The sequence below is a fragment of the Durio zibethinus genome, chromosome 3 (genome assembly GCF_047325235.1).
Source record: "Durio zibethinus cultivar Kanyao isolate XHJ-2024 chromosome 3, ASM4732523v1, whole genome shotgun sequence".
In the NCBI taxonomy this organism is placed as follows: Eukaryota; Viridiplantae; Streptophyta; class Magnoliopsida; order Malvales; family Malvaceae; genus Durio; species Durio zibethinus.
Window position 1 is genome coordinate 6,996,673 of NC_143164.1, and position 10,459 is coordinate 7,007,131.

Below are 10,459 nucleotides of genomic sequence, written 5' to 3' on the forward strand. Positions count from 1 at the left end.
GTCTGCATTCTCCCCATCTGACTAAAGAAAATAATATTGAGGAATCAAATCTATCTGTCATGGACCAAGATTCAAGTTTTGATTTGTGTGATTCAAAAACTTGAAAACTAATTTGATATCTCAAATCAATCTTCAACAAAATCGATACATGAATCCATGAATCATGACATATCAATATTGATATCACGTAATAACTTGCATTTTTTGTAAGTTATTATGCTTTGTAAGCATGTGATTAGTACTAACAATTATGGAAATGCAGAATTGGAGGGAGTCTTTTTCTATTCCTCTCCCTCTTCTGGCCGATGATGATTTGCTTATAATTTTGCAAAGTCTGTTCATTTTTCCAAAATTATGCTGAGAGAAAAGCTCAATATCATGCAAGGACAAGGCTAAAGCTAGAGGGTATCCAATTTTGTTAATTTTTCCATTAATTTTGGTAATCATCAAGCCAATAGGAGATCATGCTTCCCCATATCTAGAAGCTCATATGACTCTTGTTTACACTTGAAAGGAGTTCTCGCTTTCAAATTCTAGAACCCCCCCCCCCCCCCCCAAAAAAAAAAGGTCTACTCTTTACTCAAGTTCCAAAGAAACATTTCATTGATTCATTCTTCTTTTATTGATTTATATTTTCTTAATTCTTTATTCAATTCGAGACTTTAGCATATTGGCACGTGGTTGCTGGTAAGCCAACTACTCTTTTTGTTCCCAGTGAAAAGCTCATGACTTCATAAACTCAACTAGAATTAATCACATTTTCCATGTCAGAAACCCCAACTTCATTTAAAGTTTAAACCTTTTATCGCATTTTCAATAAGGGAATCAATTAATCGAGGTTGAAAAAGTGCAAGTTCGAGACTTTGGCAGCCTCCATGAACTCCCTGCTAAGTTCATCCTTTTCGCCCATGAGCGACCAGAGAACAGCAAGCCCTTTGAAGGGGTTACTGTGCCTGTCATCTCCCTATCACAGCCGCGTGATGTCCTTGTGAAAGAGGTCTAAGAGGCATGTAGCCAATGGGGGTTTTTCTTGGTGACCGACCACGGGACGGCAACAGAAATGATCAAACGGCTGCAAGAAGTGGGTCAGGAGTTCTTCTCTAACGCAGAAGGAAAAGAAGGCTTAAGCAAATGGTCCTTCAACAGGCAAGTTTGAAGGCTATGGCACAAAAATAACAAAGAACCTTGAAGAGAAAGTTGAGTGGGTTGACTACTTTTTCATCTCATTCTCCTCCTTCTATTGTCAATCATGATATAATGATATATGGCCCAAGCACCCTACTTAATACAGGTATAGAACATCTTTGCTACGATCCTTTGCTTGCTTAAATATTTTCCTTAAATCATTTGTTAATGCAGTTCTACTCCATTGTATGGCATCAGCATTAGTGAAATTTCCTCAGTAATTCTCACGCCTTCACTCATTTAACAACAGGGAAGTCAATGAAGAATTCAAGAAGGAAATTCTAAAGATAACAGATGAGCTGTTGGGGCTGCTCTCTGGGGGGCCAGGCCTGGAAAAAAAGGCTCTGGCGACTCCCTCGGGGGATCATGAAATAGAACTGGAAATGAAAATAAACATGTATCCATAATGCCCACAACCTCGTCTGGCACTAGGAGTTGAACCCCACACAGACATGTCTGCACTCACCTTGCTTGTCCCTAATGAAATTCCAGGCCTTCAAGTTTGGAAAGATGGAAATTGGGTTGCCGTTGATTACTTGCTAATGCTCTCTTTGTCCATGTTGGCGACCAGATTGAGATAAACTAAAATGCCTCTTGAACTGAAAATGCAAACTTAATTACATATTTTTGTATTGAGCTCACTGCTTTTTTTCTTTCATTTTTCTTGTCTTTCGGCCAGGTTCTGAGCAGTGGGAAATACAAGAGTGCTCTTCACAGGAGTGTTGTGAACAAAGACCGAACTCAGATGTCACGGGCAGTGTTCTGTGCACCTCCATATGAGGCCATAACAGGGCCACTTCCTGAGCTTGTGAACGAACAGAACCCAGCTAAATATTCAACCAAAACTTTTGCTGAGTACCGATACAAGAAATTCAACAAGCTCCCTCAGTGATAGTATTTTCAATGAGGTTTTAAATTAGCCTTTAGGAAGGTCTTTGAATTTACCTTGAAATAACTACTATATTCATACAAAGAAATGTTCTAGGACTTGGCTTAGATCTAAATCAATTCTATATATGTCTCTGGTTTTGCTCAGGGTAATTTTAATCGTCATTCAATGTTTATCCATTTCAATATCAGCCATGTATCGATATTCAAGTTGCATAAATTCTCATATTGTTCTCTAGTGCAATGTTAATTGGTTGAAGATGAGAAATCATTTAATCTGTAGCTTTATTCACTGTTATCTCCAATCAAGCAATATTCATATCAAAGGAACTCAACATAGGAATTATTAAGGGTCCAATCATAGAACGCAGCTGTGGTGCAGTAGGAGTCTCTCCCACCACACTGCCAAATGAACCCTAATACTACATAACAGTGAGTGAATTAATTGTATTACTAGAAAACTCATTTTTATCAGAGAAATGTTTTCTTAAACAATAATGTAATAACCAAAAGTCTCAGCTCATCTGAGTTAGCACCATCCAAAGGTAAAAGAATTGAGATTTCTTTTAAATTAAAAATTACCTTGAAACATATGGTCCCCCGAAATCACAGTGTTCTGCATTTCATTTCAAACAAGAAGCTTTTATTGAAGTTCTATGCGAATTTTCATGGCCCATCTTTCCATCTCTTCACATACTTCCCATATTTTGCTTTCTCTTTCCCAGACCCATGTACCTTTGAATGTTGATTCTTTACCTACTTGATTCAGTTTGTTGTTCTCTCCAAGGCCCTATGAAACAAAGAAGCGAACAAACTCAGAATAAAAACTGAACTAGTGAGTTACTGCTATATCATATTATGTCATCTAAACAGAAGGGCAAAACATGAAGATTTGACATACCAACCCAGAGAAAGACAACAGGTATGATAGTCCATCTGCATGTTCTGGCCTATTAAGACGTAGATAAAGAGGTTGTCTCACAGTCAAAAGTGCCATCTTGATATCAAGATAACCAACTTGCACCATCCTCTTCAAAACTCTGGCTTGGAAGGTCTTGCCACTATCATTAAGACAGAAGTCAGCTTTTAACCTAGTCTCTTATTTCTTCTTATTAAGGTATGAAAATCAATCAAGTTTCAACCTTAAAAGCAAAATGCATACATCAAACTTCAAGCATACAGCTCGAACCAGAAAGCACTTGAAAGATTTATAAAGAGAGAATGCATGATAATTCCAAACATGATTAATTATACCGATGCATTAGTTTAAAATCTTCTTTGATCCCTGAGTGGCGATCTAAGCTCTGGTGCAGGTATAAGTCCAGCAAGCATTGCAGACTCCGCCAAGCTCAGGAGAGACGGATGCTTCCCAAAATAGAAATTTGATGCTATTTGATGCCATTAATACCATGTCCCCAGTATATCTGTAATTTACAATGGCCTTGTGAGATTCCAAATTTCAAGATCTTAGAATCACAAAATCACAAAACAAGTGGCTACAGTACTGCTGCTTTGCTTTCATCCTTCGGAAATGCCAGAAGGAAAGTGCATTCAAATAGCAGAATCCATTCAATAAAAATGTTGGGCAAAAAGAATGCCCATGCATAAACAACTTGAACAAAGAGAAAGGACACCAGCCACCACAGTAAATGAGAGATATGATTGACCTTACAAAAATACGAGCTCAATATTCCTTGTTTTGACATTGTCCTTTCTAATGCCAGTGCCAACACCTTTTCCAAGATCTTTCTTGAGAATCTGCGCTCATTTTTTAGTAAGGTATTCTTCACAAGTTGCCATGGGGATTGCAGAGGATTATCATACATAACAAAAAATGGTAAACAGATGGTACTCAAATCAATTAAAATATATGCTAACGAAAACTCCATGTGCTGGTTGCAGCAGTCGATCTCTTTCCAGAATATACAAACTAAAAAATGGTCAAGTTCCAAAATACTAACTGATAAGGATTGGCTTCAGGCAACAACAAGAAATCAGGAGTAAAAGCGCAATAAATTATCATCTCACCAGTCAAAATGTAATCCAAACCAAACAAATACATAGATATAGATCCGTTCTACATTGTGGGCATAATGCTATTCTAGCGGATAGATATGCACAAAAAATACATTCCAAGAATGTTTAAAAGCTTGGGGGCAAGACAACATTCCCTTGAGTGTTATGGGGATAAGATAGGCTTTAGTATTATCAACCTTAGATCATATCAAATATGATAAAAAAATCAAATTAAAAATTTGTAATAGGATTGGTATTTACGTACATTGATACCTCCTTTCCAACCTATATTTTTCCTTTTTAAGCATCTTCCTTCCTTCAAAATGTTATATGCTTATCTCAACTAATTTAAATTACACCCTTCTACAGAAAAGATAAGAAAGAAGGAATAGGAAAAAAAAAAAAGGAAAATAACCCAACACACCAACTATCCTACCAAGTAAATGCTTCCTTACGTGTCTGTCTTAATTTGCTGCTGGCATGTACTATTACACTTCATTAAGTCCCTCAACACCTAAATTCTATTCACCCTCAAGTCTTAATAATTAATCAAACTCCTGTCACCAAGGTGACACTTCAATTATTAAAACTTCAAACTTTTAACTATGAAATAGGCTATTTGAATCTTGTAAAAGGGGTAAACTTTTATAAGGATGGAGAAAGTTAACTTCAAGCATGTAGCCCAAGCCAAATGCGCTTTCAGCCATTCACATGTACCAAAATTTAATAAACAAGACAGAAAATAAATTCACAAAACAGAACCCACTATTTTAAGCGTGAATAAATGAATAAATGAATAAACGAATAAACGCACTTGATTGAGTAAAACCATCAAACATTTGTGTACATAACAATATCCCAAATTAAAAAAACCACACTAACCTGCTGAGTTATGGTCCTACCGCCCCCAAGAGCTGATAACGACAAAACAAAGCGACCAAAGCCAACTGGGTCGAGCCCAAAATATTTAAAGAGGCGACGATCCTCCTAAGCAACAATGGCTTCCCACATATGTTTAGGATAAGCTTTCGTCTGAGCTTCAGCTTCATGAGAGAAGGCAATGAGGCTTTGCCAACAAAGTGGAAATAGGGCAAAAAGGAATTGGAGAAAAGACGAAAACATAAAAGGGTTAATGAGAAAACAAGGAGAAGTAGTAGTTCTTGAATGGGGTGATGGATGTGAGTGGAGGAGGACTTTGGGTGGAGTGAGTTAGCCCGTTGCGAAAGCAACGAGTTTGAGAAAGCAACGAGTTTGAGTGAGTTGGAGATTTAAAAGAATACAAAATCAGGGTTTTACTGAAGAGATTTCGTGGGTTTTTGAAGGGAAATTTTGGGGTTTTGCTGAAAATCAATCTCGGAATAGTAGCAACACTGAAGCTCACTTTCTGAGTTTATATTTTTCGGTTTCGTTAATTGGTTAATAAAACTGTTACGGTCATAAAGCATTTAACAGTATTTTTTAGCAAAGTGCCATTTCCCAGAATTTCCTGTCCTTTTAGTTTTTATTTACTTATTTTGTTTGAGAAAACAAAGTGACTGCTTTTGTAACTCGATTAATAATTTTTTCTTGTTTTTTTTTTTTTTTTCATATCGAACACAAAATTTTTATTTTAAAATAAGTTCGAACCCATAAAAAATAACAATAATAAGTCAAACTATAGAGAACAGGCATTCGGAGCTCGATAGACAATCTTATAATTAGGGTCGATCATTTAATTCATTTTTGATAGATTTTGAGCTCATTTTATTTTATATGATTGATTTTTTTTTTAAATTTAAATTTTGAATTAGATTGGATAAGATTATGAAATAATCAGAGTCACATCAAATTTAAATTTTAGATAAATTTGATCTGATATTATATATAAAATTAATTTTAATTAATTATTTAATTTTTATTTATATATATATTTATATAATGATATTTTTAAATATTATATTTTAAAAATAAAATTTTATATTTCAAAAATAATATTTTATTAATTTCGGGTCGAATACTATTTATATAGTATCTAGTCGAGATCAAATTCGAATATAAAAAAATAAAAAAAAATTAAATAAAATCGAATTCAAATTTAATAACATATAAAATCAAATTAAATTTTAGATGAGTAAATTGTGTCTCGAACTTGATCCAATGCTAACTCTACTTATAATAACAGGAGTCCAACAATTCTTTTTATCAATAATGTTAATCCATAACATCAACACTTAATAAACAAAATTTTTATGAATCCTTTGAATTATTACTCTCTTTAAAAAAAATAAATAAACAACTTTGAAATTTTCTCTTATCTTACTTGTGTATTCCGAAAATTTCCATGTGTATAGTAACAAACAAGAAAATATAAATGTTTCCCCTCCCGTCCACACACCATGAAATATAGGAACCGTCCACCTTGACTTAGGCTAAATATAGGCGCAAGACCATTGAAAATTTACTTTACAATAAAGGTTATAACAAAGTTTAATAACAAAAATGTTAATTAAATTTACCTAACAAGACAACATGGATAAAAACATATATATTTTTAAAGGACAAAAGAAAATGACAAAAAAAATTAACAGATTTTAAGGTTTTTGGCTTTCAAAATTGCCACTGTCATTTACAAGTAATTAGCCATTAATTGGGCGGTAACTTTGTTTAGAGCTCTGTAATTTGAGTGAGGGTTTCATGTATATAAAATAAATAAAAATTATTTTTATTAATTTATATAATAATTTTAAAAAAATAATATTCAATAAATTTAATATTCAAATATTCGATTATGAAGAGAATAAAGAGGATGAATTAATACCCTTAAATTTTATTGAATTGTTTATAAATGATTAAAAAAGGATCCACTCGGCATATGTCTTGCAGTCCTCCAGTAAAAATATTTGGAGTTCATATTATGGTTGTATTTGGTAGAATTGAAAAGTGGAAAAATGAAAAATAATGAATGAAAAAGTGGAAGGAGGATGGTTTTTTAGTGTGTTTGGTTGGAAAGAAAAATGAGAGAAAAAAAAATAGAAAAGATTATAATTTTCATACTCATTAACAAAAATAAATTACACCAAATTAAGAAGAGAAAAAGAAAATAAAAGAGGTATGAGCATGTATTACATATTTACAAAATTATCAATGATATTTAGAATTTTCTGTTTATCTTAATTTACAAAAGATTATAATAGTAAAATCATGTATTTTGTTTTATTTTTTCATTTTTCAACATTACTAAGCAATGGATAGAAAGAAAATTACATTTGTTTTTAACTTTTCTATCTTTCCGACCAAGTACACCAAGAAAAGAAAAAATATGTCTTCCATCCTTTTCATTTTTCTTCTCTTCTAATTTTTTATCTTTTCATTTTTCTTTCCACCCTATGAAGCAAAGCTTATAAGCATTATGAATAAGACTTCATCTCCTTTTTCTACAAATATCTTCAACTAATTAATGTGAAATTTAAATCCTAAAACATATTGTTAACCCAAAAAAAAAAAAAAAGGTTAATGGTAGGATGGGATGGAGGTGGGAAACACCTTTTTATTCACTCGTAACCTATTTTCTAAGTATTTTTTTTAAATATATATTTCTATAAGTATAATATTATTAGGAGAAAAAAAAAATTCAAACTTGCTAAAACAAATATTTAGATACATTTCAAAGTATAATCTAGGTAAACATACATAGAAAGCATATTATGAGTGTGTGAAAATGAATAGTAATTAAAAATAAGATTAATCATGAAAAAAATGTAAATGGAAAAAGTGTTGTATATTGGTATAGTTATGACAACAAAATGTAATATCCAAAAATAGAGAAGAAAAATAATTATAGGTAAAACACTTATATGAAGCTTTTTTAAGGATAATAGTCTTCCCCTTATGGTGCAAATGGATTCTTAAAAACATTATCCCTAAAATACAATGCCTAAACAGAATAAAAAAAATGATTGTACTTCAAGTTCTTCTTGAACTCACATAAACCATAATTCAAAAAATGAAAAATACAAGGAATAAAATTTGTTTTTGATTTTTAAAGAATGAAAATATGTAAAGTTGTTTAAAAATGAGTGTTTATGAAGTATATATATATTTACTTTCAACTCCACAATATTCTATTATTTATTTGATATGACATGAATAGTTGAAGGGAATTCTCCGAAGAGAAAATGGATTATAAGAGTGTATGACTTGAACTATTGATTGGGCCATGCAAAAATATGCCTTTATCTGCTACATTGGAATTCACAACCAAATGTAAGTCTTAAAAGGTGTCTCAAACAACCTTGCATAAAATGGGCATTATTTGAATAAAGTAACACAACTCTTAGAACGAAAGAGCATCCAATGATTTTTTTTTTTACTTTTCAAGACGAGCGATCGATTTATCAATAAAGACAGTTGACTATTTTTCTCAAATAGAAAGTCTTAATTAGGAGTGTAATTAATTGAGTTGAGCTAACACAGTATTAAGCTCAAGCTCAAGCTTGACTCTATATTCGAGGCTTGAAACTCGATTCGAATTTAATTAATTTTTTTTTTAACTTGAGTTTGACTCGAAATAAAAATCTAACTACTTAAGCTCGCTTGATTAGTCTCAATTAATATGAAAAAATAAGCTCGATTTTTATATTCAACAAAATCACGATTATTTGTACTCGATCTCGAGTTTAAGATATTTTATTCATTAAAATAATTAAAATATATTAAAATATAAAAACTTGATTAAATTCATGAGTTACTCAAGCTGAGTATAAAAATATTCGAATTCGGCTTGATCGATAAGTCAAATTATTTGAGTTCGAGCTCAACTCGATAATAATCGAGTTGGATTTGAGTTTTATTCGAGTCAAACCCAAATAACTTATAAATACTAATGTATTATTTACATCCCTAGTCTCATATCACAAGAAGTTGCTAGGGAAGCCAATTGTTTAAAAGTAGTTGCTAAGATAGTTAGCTACTCTTGCTTAGCAGTTGATATGGCAGTCGATTACTTTATCAATTACTCTCACCTTACTTTATTCCAATATTTTTTCTATACTTCCAAACATTATTTTTCAATATACATGCATAATAAATACTTATAAAAACAATGTTGTCACTTAAATAATCTTTAGAAAATATTTTATTGGGTAATATATACAAAATTCCCCATTTATTACTAAATAATGCAAATGTTTATGCAAACCTAAAGAAAATGTAGTTAGGTTCTTATGCAAGGTATATAACATTAACTAAATTTATGTTAAATCCCTTATCAAATGCTTAGACACAAGGAAACATATTAAATATAACATAAGAAAACATATTCACACTTTACACTAGTTTATGAGTTCCACAAAAAAGGCACCACATTAATAAGCCTTCACTTTATCCTATGATAACAAGTACTCTAGGATTAAACTGGAAATCCATATGAAGTGGCATTTTACTTCTTTACTTACATAATATAATTTATCTAGAGTTCTTTACAACCTTCTTTTTTTACTTAACACTCTACTAAAATGAGTTATAAACCAATTATGGACTTATGTCTAACTATCTGTTATGGATAAACAATACATCTAGATATAGGATTTTATAGTGGAATATATCCCCTATTATTTCAAAAAATGATACATAAGGAATTCTATATATTTCATTTACGAATTCTCTAGATAATTCAAGATTGAAAACCCTTAAGTCTCATACATAATGTTTTCCCTATAAGAAGATTATCATTTTCTTTGAATGAATCAATCTCCTAAATGGCAACATTAAGATAAAGTAGGAATCAAACAAGATTACCTCTTAGTAACCACTAACAATCTTATACCTCTTATAGTATTTTATCATTTTTATCATCTGTCAAGGGTTTAGTTTGTATAGATCCACTAACAGGAAGTTTTTTAACTTCCTTACAACATATTATTGTTTTTTTTTTTATATATATATATATATATATAGCAATGTATTTGCTATTATATAAACGATATAGTTTTTGGTTCAACTCAATAAAAAAGTATGCTTCTCAAAAAATCTTTAAAACCAAAGTAAGTCCTTGTTGGCATTAGACATTATCAGTAAGCTTAGATTTTATATATGATAATGTCCCACAAGATTGCTTTCGATAACAATTTTTTGATATTTGTGAATCACCATTTGATCTCCACCATTTAAAATGATTTTATCACTTAAGATAAATAATAAATTACTTGTGAATTTGAAACTCATATTATTCAAATTCCATTTCAATCTTATGAATTTTCTAAGTGATAAATTTGTAATCTACCTTCAAAATTGGCATACCTCTTGATTCTAGCTTCTTCATTTGTCTTACCTTATCATTTGTCTTAAGTAATTTCCTTTCTATTTAATGAATGTATGTCTTTATCCATCACAT

The 10,459-nt window shown here is 31.4% G+C and overlaps 2 pseudogenes across 2 annotated transcripts; one reads left to right on the plus strand and one right to left on the minus strand.

The window, feature by feature from the left end:
* The first annotated feature begins 250 nt into the window (after window positions 1-250).
* On the plus strand, window positions 251-2,294 carry LOC111299851 (flavonol synthase 1-like; annotated as a pseudogene). The gene is made up of 5 exons (XR_016335896.1): window positions 251-332; window positions 667-687; window positions 822-1,291; window positions 1,436-1,774; window positions 1,865-2,294. The product of XR_016335896.1 is annotated as a flavonol synthase 1-like (transcript).
* Window positions 2,295-2,505: 211 nt separating this feature from the next.
* On the minus strand, window positions 2,506-5,479 carry LOC111301644 (uncharacterized; annotated as a pseudogene). The gene is made up of 5 exons (XR_016335899.1): window positions 4,972-5,479; window positions 3,741-3,905; window positions 3,346-3,497; window positions 2,975-3,133; window positions 2,506-2,863 (listed from the first exon to the last, which is right to left on the minus strand). The product of XR_016335899.1 is annotated as an uncharacterized LOC111301644 (transcript).
* Between the last annotated feature and the right edge of the window lie 4,980 nt (window positions 5,480-10,459).